We start from the raw sequence: 23,459 nt of genomic DNA, 5'->3' as shown, positions 1-23,459 counted from the left end.
TATAAATAGGGACTGTGTATAATACTGCGATGTGAGCAGCAAAGGAAAACCAGCCTCTCTGGTTGGTTTGGAAGGCTAAGAGGCCATTCAGTTTTATTGCTCAGTTGTACATGTAGAAGCAGTTTCATGTGTTGATAGTCCTGTAGAGATGTGTGATGTTGTGTGAAGGTTTGGGTAAGATTCACACTTACTGTTCTTTCAAGCTCAGCAGAGTCAAACAGAGAATCTTAAAAATGAATTGTGGCTGGGTGCTTGTGGCCACCCCTGCAATCCTAGCTATTCAGGAGGCAGAGATCAGGAGGATCGTGCTTCGAAGCCAGACTGGGTAAATAGTTCATGAGACCCTATCTCAAAAAAAATGGTCACAAAAAGGGCTGGTGGAGTGTCTCAAGATGTAAGCCCTGAGTTCAAACCCCAGTACTGCAAAAAAAAACCACACAAAAAAATTGCATTGTGGTTTATTGCAAATAATCACCACCAATCTATGACCTTTCTAACTTGCATTAGTGTTTTTTGAAGCTATATTGAGAAGGCTATTGCCATAAAAAATACCCCTTCAGAATATTATCCCAATATTCTCCCTAAGAGACAAGTCAAGACACTTTAGAACCCCTAGAATTGTCAAAAGAGATGAAATAATCTAGACTTGGTTCTGTCGTAGCATGTAGCCCAAGGAATCAGGATTGCTTACTGCCTGTGCATACACTCAATGCTTAAAGCTTTGATGTTGGGAATCTGGAAATAGTTGTTACTCAGTTTAGGAAAATGTTGAGAAAAGTAAATGCAGGAGGGGGAAGGCAGCTGGGGACAGGGGGAGAGATGGTCCAATGTATACACATAGGAATAAATGTATAAACAATTTTTTAAAAAGTAAATACAGGGAAGCTATAACATTTACTATAAGGGCCAGGCACGGTGGTGCATATCTGTAATCCCAGCTGCTAGGAGAAGATCAGGAGGATCACAGTTCAAGGACAGCCTAAGTAAAAAGTTAGCGCATAGTCTGAGTCTGGTCCCTGGCAAAAACACAAGACCCTGCCTGAAAAATAACTAAACTAGAAAAGGACTAAGGCCATGGCTAAAATACCTGCTTACCAAGTGCAAGACCCTAAGATCAAACCTCAGAGCCACCAAAAGAGAGAGAGAGGGAGAAAAAAGGTTGTTATGAAAGTGCTTGAATGCCTTGAAATGTGAAGGGATTTAGCCTGAATGTTAGCTTAGTTTTTGACATGGCATTAGATTTTCAGTACCTCATCATCCTCTTGACAATTTCTAGCATCTACTAGATGATCAGAATCCCAACACCAATCTGATTGGAAACACTGGTGTTAGCCAATTGCAATTTTATCTTCTTACCATTTTCTCCCTAGAGTGAGTCAGGGCTCTTTGCTCTTTGGGAAAATTAAACACAACATTCTTTGGGTCAATGTGAAGAAAAGACACATTTTTGTCCTGAAGAGAAATGTGGAATGACTTATTACAATTTCCAAAACTTACAAATGTGCCACAATGAAGCCTTTCAATGTCTGCTGTTAGGACAGAAGAATAATCTGATCTCATTGTGGGTCTTTTGAAGGTGCATTTATTTAGTCTCTATTCATGAGAGAACACGAATTCTATCATAGAGTTGAAACATCTGTTCTAACGTAACAATTTTACAAGTATTAGATAATTAGATATTTGACAAGAATATTCTTTATTGTTCTATAAATTACATTATGTGAATTCTTTGAAACTTCCTGCATCAGTGCTAACAAGGACAATGCGTTAGGCCTAGTCTCTGACCAAAGACCACCATGGCACTGTCTCATTGTTCACTTGGATAACTGCTGTACTCTTGGATAACTGCTGAATTTTATGCCTCGGTTTTTTTCATAAAGAATAAAAAACCTTATGTACTCAAAGAAAAACCAAAAATGAGCCACATTCACTGCCACTTTGAATTTTTATAATCAAATAATTTAGAATTTTATAATAATTTGCGATAATTATTACAAGAAAACTTGCTACAGTAGAAGCAGAATTTCAGAGTAATTCCGCTATTACAGATTACATAAAATCTGGATGTACAATTAAGATGGTAAGTCTAACCTGTTCACAAGAAAATATTTTAGAAACAAAGACATAACGCACAGTGATTTCATTCCAAATCTTGTGATTAGTTTTCAAATCCTTGCTGAATGTATACAGGAAAAGAATTCTTCCAGTGCAGCACAGAATTTAGCACTGAATCGATGTTCAAATACTGGTTGTACTTGGAAGGAAGGACAGAAGGAAGAAATGAAGGAAGGAAGGAAGGAAGGAAGGAAGGAAAGAAGGAAGGAAGAAAGGAGAGGAGCCTCTTCCTTTTCTGAGGAAAACCTCAGAATTCACAGTCATATTTTTAGAGTGACAAGTTCCCTGGTGTTGGAGGGACAAACACTGCTCAGCTGTTAATTTTGTGAAGGTTCCAGAAATTATTGATCTGTTAGATAGACAATGATACTAGCTTTGGAATCAGAAAGCCCTGGCTTCACTCATTCATTCTGGTACTTAAAAGCATAAGGAGCTGCCTAGTCTCTTGAAGGAGTCATCAGCTTGTTGATTTGTAAGTGGTCATTGATTTGTAAGGGTAAGTAGTATTTGTGTTAAGGGTAATTGTAGGTATTAAATGAGATTATCTCAAGGTGCAAACAATTCTGGTAGGGATAAAGGAAAAAAAGATTTTATTTAAAAAAAAAACAATACTCTGTTTTAAAAAAAGTTATTGGCAAGTTTGGCAAACAGATTTCATGCCGGTAACAAAAGAATACCCCATAGCCTCCCAAGTGATATAATGGCAACAATGAATGCTTTAGAAGTTTATACTACTGATTTAAAGTGAACATTGACAATAACAGGACGTAATTAACTCGACATTTTCTATATATAATGTTTTGGGGGCAGGATTGGTTTAGTCTGAAAATCCACATGACAGTGTACCAAGGAGATTCTATTGAAAAATCAAGTCCATGCCATCACATACACACTGTATATCTATATGCCAAGGAGTTTTGTGATAAGTGAGGAGACATATCTATTATTTTTATGTTATCTTATGAAAGTAGCGCTTTTCTAAAATTCTGAGTCAAAATATAGTTTTATATAAAACAGAAATTAGAGTCTATGATTATTCAGAGACATTTCCAGCCTGGAGTTAGCTATGTTTTCGTTTCCAAAGACATCATCATTTTATTCTTTGTGGCAAGTTGATTTGGAATCTTCTTTTACTTTTGAATATTTTTCACTTGGCAACATTGAAAACTGAAAGGGAGGACATGTTTGAAGGAGTACAAGAAAAAGAAAAAAGTAATATTAATAAATTATGGATAACCAGAAAGCTATGGTATCTATGTTATCCACTCTGCTAAATCAATCATTTTCAGTTTAATTCACATAGAGCTCATAAATTCAGTACTTTTAACTACGTATTTTCTTTTAAATTGTGCAAACTTATTTTATGTACCTACATATATTACGCATAATTTACTTCTGAACATACACAGTAAATTTAATTTTTAACATGAAATGGTGAATGAGCATGGATACTAAAGAATCGGTGTTCTTTTAAAAGCCATGTCTTTATTTGATAAAGTTATGTAATTACCCAACTTGACCACACAAATTGTAATCTCAAGCTGCTTCTGTATTGACTGCCCTGCCGTGCCACCCACATCTTGGTCCATTGGGAAGGTTTGCCTTTGACATTGCCTTTCAGGAAAACACCATTGTGTCACTGCCATCCATTTCTGGTTGACACTCACATGTCAAGTTGACCTATCTTTAAGACAAGCTCATACTTCCTCATCCTTTCTCAGCTTATGCTAGAGGATCCTCTGCATGACTACAGGCATGAACCAAAGCAGAGGTTGTACATATGGTAGAGTACACCACCAGGGGCCCAGGCTTTTGGCAACCTGTTGTATTTTTTGGACGGCTTATGCTCAATAGTGAATGTTCAACTTCCACCTTACACAGGGTTATTGCTGGGTTATTTATGTCCTGCCCTCTGACAAGGCTCAGTGCATGAAAAGCAGCTTGGATTCATGCTCTCATGGCATTGTGCAACTAGGCATTCCATTACCTCCAGGGCACAGTTACACACCAAGAACTGTTTTCAAAAAGGTATCCTGTTCTCTGTTAAAGATGCCGTGCCTTGGCCCAGAGTCACAATGGCCATTGTAATCCTCTGTCTGGAAGTTGCCACATGTTCCTATGGGTAGATTTTTCTACTGTTGGTACCCTCAATAACATTTGATTTATCAATTTTTTCAGGGACCATCTTGGTGAACTAAACAAAGATGTGATGAGCTCTGCTATTCCTGTGTCTTAGGTCTTTAAGAGTGGGCTCTCAAATGTGATATTGGTTTGGATTTATACTTTTAGGAAGGATTTTTGGTGGTTTCATATATTTCTTCTTAACTATCCATAATATAATATCTTCCCTACAGACCACATATTCAATATGAGGTTTTTTCACCAACTGACAAATGTTTCATTTTCAATTATTCACCCACAGGGGAAATGACCACTGGAATCTACGGACACAGCAGGTCCACTGTGAATCAGACCTTGGCCAGGACTTCATGAATTATCTTGTGTCTTCATGTTTCACATGGAATAAGGAAACTGATCCTGCTTTAGGTCTTTTGATACCAGTGTCAATTCAGACAAAAAATTATGTGTCCTTCTGCCTGTGTCCAGTAATTGTGCTATTGACCTACAGATCTCAGACAGTCACTGCATTATGTTCTTGCCTCAGTGTTGCAAGGGTTTTTTTCCTAAAGGGTTTGACACATCTTTCAATGGGCTGTGAGTATGAAAACTTATCAGATCTGAAAAATATGCAGGAGATTTCAACTTCTCATTCAGTCCTCTGCTTCTCAATTATCCGTCCTTGTTTTTATGGCTATAATACTGTTTTTATGCAGTAGAACTGTTATCTGTCTGTGAATTTTGCCCTGAGGGATAGAAAGAATTAACAGGCTATTCCACTGATGTATTTTATTCACAGACACACCAATAGCACAGACATGCCTGCTATCTCCATCCCTCTCTGTATGTCAGCTTCCTTTGGCTTCCACTCTGACCTTTCTTATCATTTTTGTCATTGCTATGAATGTGACCCTTGGCTTTTATATTTTACATAATGCTACTTGACCTCTATTGCTTTGAGATACTGTCATCCCTATTTATATCAGTAAATCTCTTTCCATTATAGCCATACACCCTGAACTGGAGAGGAGACTGTCCACAGGACAATTTAGTAACAAGTGTGGTCCTTCTCACCAGAGCATTCCTTACAGTCTTAGTAATGGGAAGCCCATTAAGGCTTCCACTGGAAAATATCACTTCCTTGTTCTTTCATGTGCACACAGTATGTCCATCCCAGCATACCTCTTCCCCAAGGTTTTTAATCTCTCTTTCCATGATGTGTCATGATAATTCTGCATTTTAATTTCCCTCAGTCTGGATCATCACCTTTTTTCAGGCTTCTAGGAGCTATTCTTAAGGCAAATTTGTATGATATCCAGAGATCTTAGCCAATTTCACACCCCTTTCCTCTTGATTAATAACTCTTTATCCAGTCATCTACATGTTCTCTGGCTCTGTTAGTCTAGGTCTGCTAGGTCTTATAGCTGCTTCAAGCACAATTCCTCTTCCTTTTCCCTTGACAATGCGTGTCGCAGTTAGGTTGTGCACATTGTAGCTGGCTATAGACACATAGCTTGTATAGGACATACTACTGGTTATAGACACAGTAGCATTTAGGAGAGCTGGCCTGAGTTGTGACTTATGAGAGAGGGACATTTGGGAGGTCTCTGTGAGAGAAATATTATCTCCCAGCATTGGAGGACTGTGCCAGCTCTTAGTCAAAAGGATGTGCCACAACTCCATGAGCAGAACAGTCTAGGAAACCAACATTTGTGGGAACATCTGTCAAGTGACCACTTCTTTATTGTCAAAGTTCTAGTTTTAGCAAGCAGGACCCTAGCTACCTTCAGCATAATAGGCTTGCTTGGGTTGAGTGTTTGTCGAAGTTCAGCCACACTTAAGAATAAACCATCCACTTGGTCCTTTGCTTCCTTTGCCTCCTGCAGAAGAAGATGGGAGCGTATTACATATGTGCAAAGAGACTCTCTGGCTTCCAAATCTGTTCATTTCTTAGCTCTTTGTTACATTTTCTAAATAATCAACAGTGCTTGCCGATAGCCAGTCAACTCCCTTTTTCTTCCACACACCTCACATGCACTCTTTTTTTTTTATTCATATGTGCATACAATGATTGGGTCATTACTCCCCCACTTCCCTCTGCCCCTTTCCTTTCCCCCCACTCCCTCCCTCTCACCCCCACCCCCTCACTTCCAAGCAGATACTGTTTTGCCCTTATCTTTAATTTTGTTGAAGAGAGTATAAATATTAATAAGGAGGACCAGGGGTTTTTGCTAGTTGAGGTAAGGATAGCTATATAGGGAGATTCCTAGTTTTGCTTCCATGTACATATGTGGTACTTTCTAAATTGATTCTTCTCGAACTAACCTTTTCTCTAGTTCCTAGTCCCCTTCTCCTATTGGCCTCTGGTGCTTTAAAGTTTCTGCATTCGCTCCTTTGCATTGAAGACATCAAATGCTATCTTTTTTGGGTTACCTATATAGCCTCATACCTCCCTTGTGTGCACTCGCCTTCACATGCACTCTTGAGTATGTTCTCTTCACTGATAAACTGAAAGGATTTACCACTGGTGAAGATTGTAATGGTTAGAGTACAGTCTGTGCTCCACCTATCACTAGTGATACAATCTTGTTGCTTGCTGGGTGATGAGTAAGCTAAATCACAAACTCCACATTATTTCCTTCATTCTTGAACTGATACCAATACTAACTGGTATAGATGAGTTCTCCAGAAGAAGATGCTGAGGCGAAATTTGGTGTGCAAAATATAGAAAGTCCTGAAAAGGGTATGGCCCTCAGGTGGGGTAGCTCATTGAGGTTGAGTAAACTCTCAAAGAATGAGCAACTGAATGAGTCAAGAAGTTGGGCAGCTGCTTAAAAAGAAATCTCCATGGCTACCACGCTTGTCTTAATTCTTTTGCTTAGCTTCCTAAGCACAGAGGGCTCTGTCCCAGACATGTGGCAGGACCAGTTGCTATTCATCCTTCAAGAGTCACCTAAAATTGGAGTTTTTTAGATCAGCCATTCTAGACTACACAATTTGATGTGAATTTTTTTCTTCTCTTTGCTATGAATCTAAAAGTCCCCAAAACTTATGTACTGAAATTTAATCACCAATGTGATATTATTAAGAGGAAATGATTAAGTCAGGAGGACACAGCCCTTGGATGGAACTAGCACTTAGCAAAGGGCCAGAGGGGAGTGGGTGCCTTGTGCCATTTGAGAACATAGTGCTCCTCCCCTCCAAAGGACACAGCAACCAGGCACCACTCTGGAAACAGAGCAGCTCTCACCAGACACCAACCCTGCCAGTGCCTTGATCTTGGATTTCCCAGCCTCCAGAACTGAGAAATAAATTTATGTGTCTATAAAACGATCCAGTCTCCTGCACTTTGTTATAACAGCACAAACATAATAAGACAATGACATTTCTTTTACTTTCTTTCATGCTTCTCTCTGCAAGTTTTAATTACAGAATTACTTATCTACCTCTTTTATTGTCTCTCTCTTCAAGAAGACTGGCAGTTTCTGATGTCAGCAGAACACAGGACCACATAAGACCAGAAACATAACTTGCTTGGTGTTGTGCAACATAAAAATGCCTCACTCTTACTAAATAGCTACCAAGAATTTTAGGTGAGTCACTGTTCTTTTAACCAGGAGTGGGTACTTTTGAGAATGTGTTTAGTTCACTGAAAGGTTGAACCCGATTCACTCTGGGGCTGGCAGACTCGCTATGTATGTACCGTAGGGACATGTAAGTTATTAAAGCCAATCATGATCCAAGAAGATTATGAATCATTATTCTTTATCAGAATCCTATGAACAATTGCTAAAGAGAAATTCTTAACAGTTTTCTGAAAGTCTAGCTTCTGAAAGAAATTTAAGAGACAGTCTTACAGGTAATTTCAATACATACTGACATCATAAAAATGACAAACTGGATATAGTGAATGAGTTTGTTAAGTGATTTTTATACAGATCCTTTCTATCCTGTCTATGATATTATTAGTGTGTAATTATATTAATAAAAACTATTTCTTTCCTTTGGAAAATAATTAAGGTTGATATTGATGTATTAAAACATCAAGAGTTTCCATTACTTATAACAGCTTAGAATCAAATGTACTGGAAATTGTTCTTCAGTGCTTCTAATTGCATAAACTCATGAAAAATAATTCCTTCAATTATGCTTAAAACCTGAAGTTGTTAAGATGATATTAAATCCTTGGGAAAAGATTCAATTGTAATTTGGCATAACTTCTTAGTGAAATGTAAATACATATTTTAAAGGCAAGCAGTGCAGTTTTAGCATGTACAATAACAATAGCCGATATGCAAAATAACTGCCTCTTGACACATAGAAATTTCTTCTGCATTCAGTTGACTGAATATTCTACACTCAAGAGAGTTTCCAACCTCAGCCTCAGGTTTATTATTCCATACAAATTAACCCTCTTGCAATGTAGGGTTATAAAAAGTTGGCTCCTTTCTACTATGCATTATAAGAAAAAAAGTTTGTTCAATAAGCTTCTGAGTTCATTAACATATCTTGACTTTCTGAAAATAAGGTACAATATTTCTTATTATAAAATTATCCAAATAAATGACCATGGTCTATGGGACATATGATATGCTGGGAAGCACAACAGCTGACAATTTTGTTAAAACTCATGAGAAAGAGATTACATTTCTACACAATTTGTACAAGTATAATATCTGCTTTTTGGAAGTCAGGGTACTACCCTCAAAGTTAGCCAAATCAGCATGTGCATATACTTCACATATCTTTCAGAACTTTTTTATACTGAAATAATAATTCTGACATTAGTCAGCATGCAGAGGTCAAACCTATAGGACCAGCTACTGGGGAAGCAGAGACTGAGAGGATGTCAGTTGGAGGCCATCCTGGGCAAAACGCTCACAAGACCCCATCTCAACCAGTGGCTGGGCATGGTAGCATGTACCTAGCTTCCCCATCTGTGCGGGGAAGCACAACTAAGAGGATGGTGGTCCAGGCAGCCTGGGCATAAAGCCCCATCTTATTTTTGAGACCCTACCTCAAAAACAACCAATGCAAAAAGAGCTAATAGAGTGGTTCAAGTGGTAGAGTGACTACCTAACATGCATGAGGACCTGAGCTCAACTCACAGTACAACCAAAACAATAATAACAGTTTGACTTTAAGTTTGTTAATAATCTAGCCAAACATAAAGCATTATTTTCTCAGGACTTTTCTAAGCTTTATTGTACCACTATGCTTTATAATATTATGCATTAAATGAGAAAGAACCTAAATTATTGGGGGAAAGCATAAAATCCAAAAAGTTGCTTTTTCCATAATTGATGCTGCTCTGATTAGTACGAACAAGTTATTATAAGAGACTTCTTCCATATAGGATTTTTCCAGAAAGAAAATTTATCCCCAACTCCTAGGACATAAAATGTAGAATAAAATTTTGAGGAACATGGTTTTAAATGTTGCAAATGATTAGCTTATCTGAATATAAATTGCTAGGTTGCCCTGGAGTTGACTATGTAGATACCGAAGTTATTAGATCACTTTCCTCACCAAAAGCAAGTGGGAATTTGGAATATCATACATAAATATGCATCTTAAATTGTTCAGAGAATCACTTATCTACTGGAAGTGTGACAGTGCTGTGAACCAACCCCAAATCTATGGCACCAACTGTAGATGGTGGGAGCTTAGGGTGAACAGGGGCCAGAAGGGCCTAAAGGAAATTCTTGATGAAGGCTTGTAGAGTGAGGAAATTGTTACTGGAGCTCCATTGCGGTGTAGTGATGGAAAACTTGGAAAGATAGAAAGAAACCTAATGAATTCATGATTAAAGAGATCTGATTTTATTTTATTTTTTATTTATTTATTTATTTTTTTTTCATTTTTCTTTTATTATTCATGTGTGCATACAAGGCTTGGTTTATTTCTCCCCCCTGCCCCCACCCCCTCCCCTACCACCCACTCCACCCCCTCCTGCTCCCCCCCCCAATACCCAGCAGAAACCAAGGAGATCTGATTTTAAAGTGCCACCTGGCTTATTTTATCTGGACAGTAAAGAGAAATGAAAACTGTTCAATTATCCAGCAGAATTTGGAGAAACTATAAATAAGACTATTGTACTAGGTTTAAAAATAGAATTGCTTTAAATTATCAAACTCTATAGGCAGCAAAATTTCTCATTATAAGGAATGGCCCAAGAGCAAGCCTAAAATACAGGACACTGTCTTGAACTTGTGGCTGAAGAGCAAGGATGTTCTTCTAATACCTACTGAAAAGGTCTCAGGAATGCTGAAAGGGTGCCTCATAACAAAAATGCTTTTAAGAATCATTAGGTTGTTAGCTGTAAACATTATGTGCTAGAAAGTAGGGCTGTGTATGAAGAATGTTGTTTCATATCATCTTCTCAGAACAAAGTACAAAGAGGCTGTGCTGAAGAAGTCAGCTGTGGATTTTGTCTAAGATGTGAATTATTAATCATAAACAAGGGAAAGCCACTCTTTTAAGGGAATTAGAACATTGCACTGAAAGCTTAGTGACAGTTCAAAATTAAAAGAATTTTGCACTCCAATTTGTTATGGACAGGAAATAGACTTAGCTGCCATTTCTCACAGACAAGAGACTATAACTCAAAGGAATGAGCCAAGAGCCCATAAAGCAGAACCACATTTGTAGGCATTTGTGAGTTCTGATGGCACATGCCCAGGTGATTTTTTAAGCATATGAATTAGGCATTCAAACTTAACTCCCCTTTTTCTGTTTTTGAATTGAATTGTCTGCAGTATGCTGAGACTGCATCCCTTCAGGGTGCACGGATTTTCTGACCCACGGGAGTGCATTCAAGGCATCCCATATACCTGTGATTTAGCTGGTGACACCTTGTACTTCAAAGCCATAGTAATTTTTGGACAAAAACATGCTATCATGATTTGGGATGACTTCAAATTCTGTTACTACCACTACCAAAATGTGGGGACTATTTTTCTACTCTTTGAATTTTGACTGGGCCTTGTCCGATTTGACCCATAAAATATAGCAAAAATCTTTAGGGAAATAGAAATGTCTACTTTTTCTTTCTGGAGCCTAAGTTCAAATAACCACATGAAGAAGCCCACTTGGAAGACTACTGAGAGCGTCTTCAATCAACACCCACCCATTAGTCATGTGAGTGAACCATCTTGGAAATGAATACTATAATTCCATTTGAGATCCTGGGACCAGGTTTCCATGAGACAACTCCACCGAGTGCTACACAAGTTGCAACATTTTGTACAAAGAAAGGATGCTTGTCACAATAAGTCATAATTTGTTTTTGTTTTATGTAATAACAGAAAACTAAGATGAACACTCATGAGAACTTTTTAGATTTTAGGATGGATTATGAACACACATCCTGAGTTAACAGTCTAGAAAGCTGTGATTTGCCAGTACAGCTAACTGATGACCAGATTGCATCAAAACTGAGGCAGGCACATTATTTTTAACTAAAACAAAACAAAAGGAAGATTGTTTTTCCTTCTCTTCTTGGCCTCACATAACTTAGGAAATTGTCATTCTGACAAGCCCCCCTTGTACATTATTTACTCACCTTGTAGATTCTATCTCAAAGGGTTTTCATAGTTACCATCCTGCCTTCTTCTGTCACCATTAATTTCTAGTCTTTATTACTTTCTCAGATCATTATGTAAGGTAATCAATATCTACCATGGGGTAACTGAGAAACCAGGCCTTACAGCAGTATAAAGTATCATGCATCATGGAGACTATTTTTTCTGCCCAGCAAGAACCATGTTTGTATCATTTTCAATTGAGTATGGTATCTTTTTTTACTGAGAAAAGCTTAAAATGATGTTTTGATCAATATATTATGAAAGAATATTGTTCATCCTTAATAAAACACGCACATTAAGCTAAGCTAAAGGTTGGAGAAAATAAGTGTTTATATGTTAGTGATAAACATCCTACACAGGATACGCCAGGGAAATACAACTTTAGAAATAAATTAATAAACACTTAATCTTAAAAGTTTATCAGAAATTTGCAAATTAAGTCGATAACTGGTAATAAAGGTTTTTGCTGCTAAGAATAGGTACTACATAGAATAAAAATTGAATAAAATAAAATGTTATACCAGAATCATCTAATAGACACATATTATTCTTATATTTATCTTGATTCAGTTAAAATCAATTTCTTAATGAGTAAGTACTGGAAAAGGGAATCAGGCTAGTAGGAAGTAGGTATAAGACATAAACACATTTTTATGTAAATATATTAACCCAAACCTTACATTTATCTATGATCTCAGATAATGTTATGTCAATACTCAAAGGCCTGGACTATTTTTTGTAAAAAAAATAAGCAATGCTTACATCATAGGTACAGAGAATTATACAAAATAATATGTGCTTCAAGTACTGTGGTTCCTGGAATGTGGTATATGTTCAATCAGTGTTTGATTATTAAGATGGATTTCAAGAAGAATGGGAATTTCATACACAAGATTTTTAGAAATATAGCCAAGAAAAGAAAGGTAGAAAACTAGCAAATGCACTTAATGTGCATTTACTTTGTGCCTGGAACATAAAATATTCATTTAATATATGTACTTACATAAGGTTTTTAGGAAGTCCTTGAAATAAACTTCATTTTAGGCTTTTCACAGTAAAGGAGGCTATTGGCCCTTTTTCAGAGGAGGAAGTGTAACCTTTAGAGATATAAAGAGACGATATAGTACTTGTGTCTGGGCCTGTCAGACTCCAGGAGCCCAAGTTTCACCACTGAGCTCCACTGCCTTTCCAATTTTTAAAAAATTATATTATCATCATTGAAAAATGATATTCTAAAATGTTGAATGAAACTAAAGCCACGATGGCTACAAAAGTTACAGTCATCAGTTGGTGAAAAGAAGTGTGCAAAAAAGCTTTGAATTCTAACTATTTCAATAAAAGATATACAGAGGCAACAGTAAATAAAGAAGAAAGTAAGTAAAAGATGATTTTTTTGCCTTAAACTGAATTTCAGATACACAGACACAATGCAAAGACATCCTTTAAATGTCTGTGAAAATCCTTTAAAGCCACAAGAAGTAAACAAAACTGGGCACCAAGGGAACAGCCCCCTCTGTTATGCTGCCATGAGCAGGAACACTTGGACCCTTCAAGCCTTGTTCAGACTAGGGTGGGTGGAGAAACTTCCCAGAAGTTTCCCAATTTTAGAATTTCAGAGGGAATTGTTGCAATTTTGTGGATTGTAGAATAATTATCCATATCATGCTGTGAAGACCAGACCCTCAAACACTAATCTAATTTTCTAAAGAACAAAGATTAGACTCTGAGTCTCTATTTTTGCTTTTAGGTTTGTGAACAGACTTATTAAAATACTGACTTATAGCCGACTTGTTCACGGATTGCTCTCCAACAGTAGGTCAAATATTCAGTAGTTTACAGTGGTTGCCAACAGTGGTTGGCAAGTATCTTTGAGGATCTGATTGTAATAAAGGATCAATTTGGGACACTTAAAGGAAATTGTTTGGAAAAAAATGTTATTTACAAAAGAAAGTAAATTGATGAGTGGTAAATTGGATAATAAATTCAAGTATGAGTACATAACTTTGTATACAAACTGTTAAAATGGTGTTATGATCCTGTTATAAAATCCTGTTATGATGTACAACCAAGGAGATAAATATATATGTATGTAAATATTATTTACTTATAATATATACATATATAAATAATACTTGTATGTATGTACACAAAACAATTTACATAGAGAGACAGTTGTGGTTATTTGATAAATGTAAAAAACATTAAAAAATGAAATGTAACCAAATTGATTAACGCTTGTAGTAGACAGGTTTAAAACGGGAAGGTAAAATAATTGAAGATACCAAAATTTAAAATAAACAACAGAACACAAACCTTATTTCTATTCAAGTTACCAGAAAATACTTTACTAATTCTTGTAAATTAAAGCTGGAATTCAAAATATTTCCTTTGAAATAATTTATAATTATTAAATACACCAATAGTTTGCTTTCAGCCTTCTTGGATGCTGAAAGAAGCATGCACGGTTCTTCCACCTTGTTTTCTCTCAAAGGAGCTTCACTCTTCAGTGTGAGCGCTCACGTGCATCCTGCCCTGCTGTCACCCTTCCCCACACTGTGAGAAGAACAGTCCCACCCGGAAAGCCAGCACGACCTCTGTGCACAGTGCATTTGCTGTACCATGTGCTGTGTTCATCTTTCACATTTATGCTTTCTTCTTGTGGTTTTTGTTTTGTTTTGTTTTGTTTTTAAACAAATGAAATCAAACAACTTTTCGATTACATTTTTCAAAATTTACACCTTTACAAGAGCACATTATCCTAGTCACATGTAGAGGCAAGTTATGCTGTTCTCTACCAATGACAAGCCAGCCAGTGAAGGAAAAAAGAACGTATCACCCCAAAATGTGCTGCTCTGTCACGTGCACTGCTTTTCTTTTTTTAAAAAATTGCTGATAAAAGATCACACTGACCTTCATTCTATTTTTTAAAAGCAGGAAATGAAAAATGGATGTGAAAAATTCCCTTCCTACACTAGGAGGAAAGTGCTGCATCATTTTTCTCAAAGACAGGACATTGAGGCCAAGGACTAGCTGTAGAGCCCTCATCTTCCTAGTCACTTCCCCACCCAGCCAGTGGCCACTCCCAATCTGTGCTGTCACATCCTTCACAACTTACTTCTCTGTCTCCTTAGTATGGAAGTGTCCAATTCAAACAGCATCTTTCGTCTTCATGTTCCAGCAGAGGCTCAGGATCATGTAAAGCTGGAATGAAATAGATGCATATGTTTTTCTTCTGCTCATCTGTCTCATGCCAGGTCCATTCCCAAAACCTACAAAGAGGTAAAATTTTGCCTCCCCTAGACCAGCATAGATAATTTATTATAAATAACTCACTAATGTTGAAAGATAATCCGTGATGCAATTTTTAATATATAGGCTTTTATAGTAAATCCTTTCCCATGTCTACATGTACATGCATAGGTATGGCAACATACGTAGGTACACATGCTCAGTTATCTACATACATGTATTCATACATTTCACTCGGACCTTGAAGAAATATATTTCTACATTTACGCCATTTTAATTCACAACTGAAACATTGGTAGCTGTCTCTAATTAAATACTTATTTTATTTTCTTATACTTAAATTGATATGAATTCTCAAAATACTCTTTAATGGCTACCTTACTTATCATGAGGAATAAAGCTCACCATGCTCTGCTCCTCTACTTTTCTTCATAGCTCTTAGCTTTACCTACTTGGATATTTACTTGCTTCTGTCTGTCTTCTTACACACAAAAAAATTCCCAGAGGGCAGAGCCCTTCTTGTTTTGTTCAGTGCTTAGCTCCCAGTGCCTAGAACGATGTTGTTCTCCTAACGCACATGCAGTGAAGAACAGTGACCTCATAAATGGACAAATGAATGAATGCAGTAGCATTCTCCTCTTCTGTCATCCTTTTTCCTTTTCTCTTTTAATAGCACTCAAGTTTTGTTACTTAATCTTTGCCCCCCATGGATCCCTGTGTGACCAGTGTGGGACTGACAATAGAGTTAAGACAGGCCACTAGAAGCCAATGGAAAAACAGAATTTATGTTGGACAGAAGCTCTTCCTACTGGGCTCCAATCTGCAGCATATGGACAGAGGTTAGCACCAATAAATGTAATTACAGTATTAATGGCACTGTTTAAGCCTGAAAATCTAGCTCACTCTGAAGGCAATCTGCCTAGTTACGCAAATGATAGTCTCTATTTCTTTTTTCAGTTTGCTTAAGCCATTTTGAGTTCATTGCCCTTCCTTGTTGTTATTTTGACTTCTAATTTATGTTCCTTCAGTATGACCAGGATATCGTTCATACCAATTGCAATGCTATTTGAATAATACCAACATCCACATTAACTCAAAATGTCTTAAGGTAAAAATGGATGCAAAACTATAGAAGAAAAATACATTAAGCTCTTGCTATGCTTTATTTGAACCATTAGAGAATCATATTAAGGACAAAAGTAAGTAATATGGAATTTGAAGAAAAAAATAATAATGTATTTGAAAGCCAGAAAATTTTCCTTTGTCTTCTTATTGAATAACATTTGTAATTGTATTCAGGATTCAAATTATGACTGATGGTACTGCAGCTGCCCTAATTTAGAGAACTAAGGCAATGGTATGCCATCGAATGTCATTAATCACAAAGAAAGACAAAGCATTCAGACAGTGTCTCTTGTAGGCTTCTCTTTAATGACTTTACATAGCTAACACAGTCTTTGTAATAAAGAATGCACACCATTAACTATTTTCATTGCTAATTAGAACAGTACATTATGGAGCTTGTAACATTGTTACTGGAGGAGGGAAGAGAGGGGTTCCCAGTTTCTACACAAAATCACAGGTACTTGAGATTCACTCATGAAAAGCATTTCAAGATGTCTCAGGAAAGAGTCTTGCAAGGTGAAAGTTTTAGCAATGATTTATTCAGTATAGCTGAATAAAGTGTGTGTGTTGGGGGGGCCTTCCTGTTCCCCACACAGGAAATAGGAGTAAGACTCAAAATGGTGGTTTGTATCTGTGGTGTTAATACTTTCTTGAGCTGGTTGAATACATGTGGTCATGTCTAGCAACCATTAATCATTAAGACAATGGCTCTGAGTGACTAAGATGGGTGCTAAAACATGGAGCTGTCACCTAGGCCCATCCAAAACACAGGGACAATGGGTGGGTTTTAGGGCTTCCCTTTTCCAGATGTGTTTTTTTATTCTTTCTGTCCCTCTATCCATTCAGGGAGACTTGCTGCTTATACAAAGCCCCTTTATTTCTCCATGTTTTTGTAACTTAACATCTAAAAGGAGGTGGGAAGGGCTCTGACTTTTCAGTTTTTACTTTCCCATTTTAATATCTGAGTCTGGCCTTTTTAATATTTATTAAAAAATGTAATTCCCAGTCTCCTCATATATTTATCCTGCCTCGATGTTAAGTATCTATGAAATCATCTGAGAATACTCACATGTATATCAGATGCACATGCAACACTAAAAAAAAATCTGTTAGTGTGGTCCACACTTAAGTCTATCCTTGAAAATTTTTATTTATTTATTCCTTCTGCAGAAGGTTGAACTAAGGCATTTGTACTCCCCACCACTGCATTAAGGGAGTAAGTTTGGAATTTAGAAGGGTTTCTTCTGTTAGTACAGGGGCAAAACATTTCCTAATGTAGCTAAGACACAAGATTGTCATGGAAGATTAGCTGGAGAGGCAACAAAAGTAGGAAGTGTGGACAAAGTTGGGAATGAGAATGTTTGGGTGAGGGAAACTCCCTGTAGGAGCCTCTCTTGACCTACCAGCAAAGCCCTCATAGTGTTTGCCTCTTGCGGTATAAGGACACACAGAATGTACAGGAAGGTCCTCCTCTGCTTCTTGTTCACTGGTAGCTTTGTGAGATCATCTTGGGTTTGCTATAAAAGAAATAGGCATACCAGTGTATTGGGACTATTTTTGGGCAGATTACTTCTGTCACCAAAGGCAATGAACAACAGTGATGGGTAGAACTTCTTAGTCACCACCTAGAGCAGAGATAGTCTCGTTCTTGTAGTCAGGAATTTCTAACCCAGGTTGGACAGGGAAATTATATTTCAAGAACTTCTTGGCTAGACAGTTTACTGGGAAAGACGTTGACGTATAATCGGGGAATACCAGATCTGGCTCCATGACTGCAGAGTACCAATTAATCACAGAGAAGCTGAAGTAGTATAAGATTGCATTTTCATACTAAAAAAATTCTCTTTAAAAGATACAAGGAAAGTTCTAAAAACACTTCAAAACAGAGAGTGGCTAGTGTGAAAGGAGGTGGAACTCACCTGAAGCACAAACAAGGAAGGACTACTGACAACATGTTAGCAATTTTGTGGCTTAAGTTGTCAAATTCTGTGCATTATAGTACTGTTACCCACCAATGATATTACAAATAAGACTACAGCAAAATATATCCAAGGATTAGTGTCTTCTGTGTGAATTACTATGTTTCTGAATTTAAGATTCAGATAATCTGTTTTTTAAAAAAAGAACTGTTCTTCAAATAACCTTTTTTGTATGTATATAAACACAAACATGTATACATAATATACATAATATATATGCCTTCTGTTATCTGCCAACAGACACACAGATTTCATATTATATTGTTTACATACTGACATCATGTATTTACAACTACCACGAGTCAGGTGAGGAAAGGAATGGCATCTGCATTCCTTATTAAATGTACATAATAACAGCCCTGGGTCACTGACTGCTGTCAAAGATAGAAAGGGACCTTTAGAACAGACTAATAAGTCAGTCTTTTACTGGTAGAATATCTTTTAATGTTCAAATCTTTGTTCTGGAATGTCTTGGATTCTACAGAGTAAATTTGTCAAGGTAAATACATTCAAATTTACACAGGAAAACTCTATTAAAGCACTTGGTATACTTCATTTCATTAGAGCCCTGAGAACGTCATGGTATACATACAAGTAAAGGTGGACTGTCTCAGCCTCCCAATGTTCTGCTCCAAGATGATGGTCAAAGAGATAGATGGGGGATTTATAAACCTGTGGCTGAGGGAGGCACATGTTCTTTCTGGCTTTCTCTTCTTCTCCTTCTTCTTCTTTTGACAGTACTGGGTTTTTTTCTGTTTTTCAAAGTGATTTTTTTTTTTTTTTTGATTTAAGATCCTCCTAGGCTTCAGGACCTCCCTTTAGACATGTGACAAAATGAACACTCTTAGTCATGTGCTGCCTTTGTGAAAAAGTCTTTGTCTCTTACATCCTCCTTGTTCAAACCCAGGCTTTCATGTGGATCCTCCACTGTCCATGATCATTTCTGCACTTCCCTGTTTTTTCACCAGAGAAGTATGAACATTAACTACTTACAATCTTTACCTCTTCTGCAGTCCATGGGGACCAAGAGCACTGCCTTTGACTCCTCTGTCCACCTCCACCTGGGTGTGACTGAGAGCCAATGCTGGATTTCCCAAAGAATTTGCAAGTCAAAGTGTGTTTGAGAAAGAAGCCTTGGCTTTTCTGTCCTCAGGTGTCGTGTAACACTCATCTAGATGTGGCCAAGCTCCAGACAGGTACCCAAAGTTGAGATCCAGGGTAGTGAGGAAAGACTTGGGCATTTTGTCTCCTAAGGCTGCTTGGGTCTTTTCAAAATCCACTTGAAATGGACAAATGAGTTTTCAATTGCTTCCTGCTGGAAGGAAATTTTCCCAGTTCCAAGATTATATTAACCCTGCCCCAATCTGTGGCTCATAATAACAAAAGAAGTGAACAGAAAGTAATTTGCTGAGCCTGGGTAGAGACTCCAGAGTCATTTGTGGCAGATATAAGGAAATGTCTGCAGAGAGAGAGACAGAAACTAATGCATAGATGGGCATGGAGAGATACATGACGGACTCTCAGATTTGACTATTTCCAGCTTGGGAGAGGTCCCCTTGTCTTTGGAAAAGTACAGTTCAACCTACCTTAATAAACTGGAAAGAATTCTCGAGGTCTGAAGAATGTGAAGTAAATTGTCAGCATTCAAAAGAATCTTATTCAATTCACCTCCTCTAAAGATACACAGCATTCATAAGGATGGGTGTTTAAATGACACATACCAAGATAATTTGTGGCAGTTAGAATACCTCATTGTCTTTCAAGACTAACCCAACAGAGGGAAAGAACTGCACACATAATGTGTTCATAATTCCATCCTTCTGGTCTCTAAATTACTTCAACAACAATGGGAAGTTGGACCTCCTGCATGGAAAAAGTATTTTATAACAAAAACAACAACACAAAGGCCAAAGAAATAACAAAGACTTAGTTATAGGGAAACAATTGCTGATAGGTTTGTGAATATTCTCCAAAGATAATTGAACAGAGAGTTTTTCCACAAATTTAATTGCTACTAAAAACAAGGCTGCATTTAAACAGCTAACTGCTATGAGCCAAAGGAGATTCCAGGAACTTCTTGCCTAACAAGCTCTCTGCAACCTTACAATAAAATCTCCTCATTGCTTAGAAAAGGAAGTTTCCACCGTCTTCAGGAGATAGAGCAAACCAATTTCATTTAGTCTGGTTTATTTCAATTCTTCTTGTTCCTGATTTTAAGAAAGACTTCAAAGAAAAATTTGTGATTAATCAAATACAGGCTGTTCTTTCCCACCCGCTCCTCTTCAGTTTTCTTGGAATTTCACCAAGGCAGGAAAGGCTGACCCATACTGCTCCCCACTCTCCTCCCTCATCTGAGCTGACCACTGCAGCCAGGCCAACGTGAAGCTCCCGGAATTCTCAGGATGGAAGCAATGGGGTACTGCCTAGAAATGCAAGCAGGGGCAAGAGAAAAAAAGAATTAGAAAGCTAATAGTTAAAATCTCCCCCTTATTTTCACTTATCTTGAATGCCAGTGTACTTAATTCTCACAAATGAAATAGGAAAAATAAGAGGATAGTAGTGCAAATATGGGAATCAGCCTGAGGAGAAATGGAAAATTCTTCATTTGAGCATACCCCTCTCTGCGTACAAGCGTAAGATAAGGAAAACAATTGCTTCTAAAAGAAAGATAAACATTAGGATTACTTCCCTGTATGTTATTTAGACTCAGGATTTATTAACTTAGAGAAAGAGACGAGATTTTCTTCATGATACTATTGTTTCAGAATAATGATCTTGACAAAATAATGAAAGTAACATGTGACACATGTCACAGTGTTCATTACTGACAGCACCTCCTGGGATTACCTCTTTCTCTGCTTCTTAAATACACTAGATATAAATGATGGAAAGACACCTTCTTACAAGAGGAGGGAAGTTAACACTGAAGGGTAATGTTTTCAAATGTATTCTGCTTGAATAGTAGAATATTTTTGGCTACTTTGAATTTCACAACATTTTAAATGAAAGAGAATAACAAAAGTAAAGGCTAGAGTTAACTGCCTAAAGGAATAATAAATATTAGTACAGGCGTGAATTTTGTGACTTTTATATGCAAATTTAGAGGTATATATTTACAAGTACATGCATTTATAAAATTCTACATATATTTATTTACAAGTATAAATATGCAGCAAAAATTCTGGCAGACTGTGCCTATCAAGGTATGGGATTCTGTAATAATTTTTCATATTGTTTTACTATCAAGACAGATGAATAAATTTTTTTTAATTTCTTCATGGAAATTAAATGGCACTAGCAAAAATTATTTTATTAATGGTATTAACAAAACCCTCTGTTTATTTACTGTCTATAATCTAACTAAAGTCTCCTTAATCAGTAATTTTATATTAAGTACAAGGAAGTGTTAAAATATTAATAATGAGTATTAATTCAGTACCATTCCAAATAGGTATATTTGGAATCACCTCTTACTCTCAAATAGGATATAATCATGTCCTTTGTATGAGAAAGTTGTGATAATATAAATTAGATTAAATTTAAATCATTTTTGTACAAATTCTTGAGTTATTTTTAAATTAGTATATAAGATGAAATATTGAATACAATGAATGTAATAATAACTTAAGGAAGGTGAAAAGGAAAGAACTGAGGAATTTCCAACTTGTCAGTGCCATAGGAATCCCATTGCATGACTGTATTTTCAAATAAAATAAGAAATGGCCACTGGTTAGACAAATTACAGTGTTTAGAAAAACTATCCAAAACTTGAAATAAGGCAAAATAGGATATATAACATAACAGAGTATTACTGGAGTCACCCTCAAACTTATTTAATGTCTAGGGAAATGTACCTGCATCCTAACTGTTCAAAGCACCCTCCCCAAAAGGTCACAAGTCAACATGGAAATTTATGACCAGTTGAAAAGGTAACTCCAGAGCCAACGGTTTTATTATTCTGTAACCCACCAGTTTGTTTCATTTTTAACCTAACCATCTTGGTTTTTATTTTTATTTAAAAATAATGAATTGTTAATACCCAGTTTTTTAAATGCCTTAAAACATTTTATTTATTTCCTCATTCTGAGTTAATAAAACTTTGTTAAATTTGTACAAGAGTCATAGCTTTAATTTTAGTTTCTTAAGTTACAATTTGAGAGTTTGGGACAATTCACTATATACCCAAATCCTCAGTGTGGGTTTAATTGATGGTCAGTTCACATTTGTCCTGGTTGCACCTCTTGGGCCTCTTAAGTCAGGCACATATTCTCTGGGCTCCCAGTGTTACCTTCAAATGAGACTAGAAATTTACTTCTGCTCACATTCCAGTTCTTTAGTTTATTGTTGTTGATGTTGTAATTTGGCTTGTTTGTTTTTGTTCCTGAGTAAGTCTATTATTCTTTTCCTCTTTTTTCAAAGTCATGGTTAGGGTAGAGCTTTTAAATAGGGACTAGTGAGTGTCAGAATTCTGGGTTGGTCTTGACTGTGTATAGATAGGACTCTATGTTTGTAAAAGACTGTTTTTTAAAGACAAGTAGGTTGTTCCTTGTATGTTTAGGTATGTGTTCCCCAAAGGTTCATGTGTTAAAGGTTTGGTCCTCAGCCTGTGTTGCTACTGGTAGGTGGGGGAACCTTGAAGAGGTGGGGCAGAGTGGGAGAAAGTCAGCGCGTTGGGGAGGGCATCATGGGGGTGAGGGGCATCATGTTGGGAGACCATGGGCGGACATTATGGGGGAGCATCATGGGGGGGGGCATGTCCCTAAAGGGATCTGTGGAATCCCTCCTGCCTATCTCTCTTTAATTTGCTGCAACCATGAGGCGAGCAGCTTCGTCCACCATGTTCTGTCATCATGATCTATGCCTCACCACAGGCTCTGAAGCAATGCGCCACCCAGCGATGTACTGAAACCTGCAGAACTGTGGCCTAAAGCCCATTTCCTCGTTTGAAGTTGGTTATCTCAGCAGCAGAAAGCTGAGTAGGGCACTCCCAGTCAGTGGCAGCAGGGTGGAGGCTGATTTTATGATCTGACTATCTGAGTGTTTTCCATTAAGATGACAGGTACCTGCTTTCCATTGGTGGGGGGACAATATAGAATAGAGCCTGCCCATCTATTTGTGGCTATTTTATCTAATTCTTTTCCATTGTAAGCTCCTATTACTTAAGAAAACATGTGTGTGCACTGGCAATGAGAACAGCCCTTTGTGATCTGATGTTGTTAGTATTTACTTGACGTGTCTCCCTGTGATTTTCTGACTGCTCTCAGCTTGCTTTGTCTGACTCTGCCTG

The sequence above is a fragment of the Castor canadensis genome, chromosome 9 (genome assembly GCF_047511655.1).
Source record: "Castor canadensis chromosome 9, mCasCan1.hap1v2, whole genome shotgun sequence".
In the NCBI taxonomy this organism is placed as follows: Eukaryota; Metazoa; Chordata; class Mammalia; order Rodentia; family Castoridae; genus Castor; species Castor canadensis.
The sequence above is the reverse complement of the archived record's forward strand: the minus strand, read 5'-3'. Positions refer to the sequence as shown.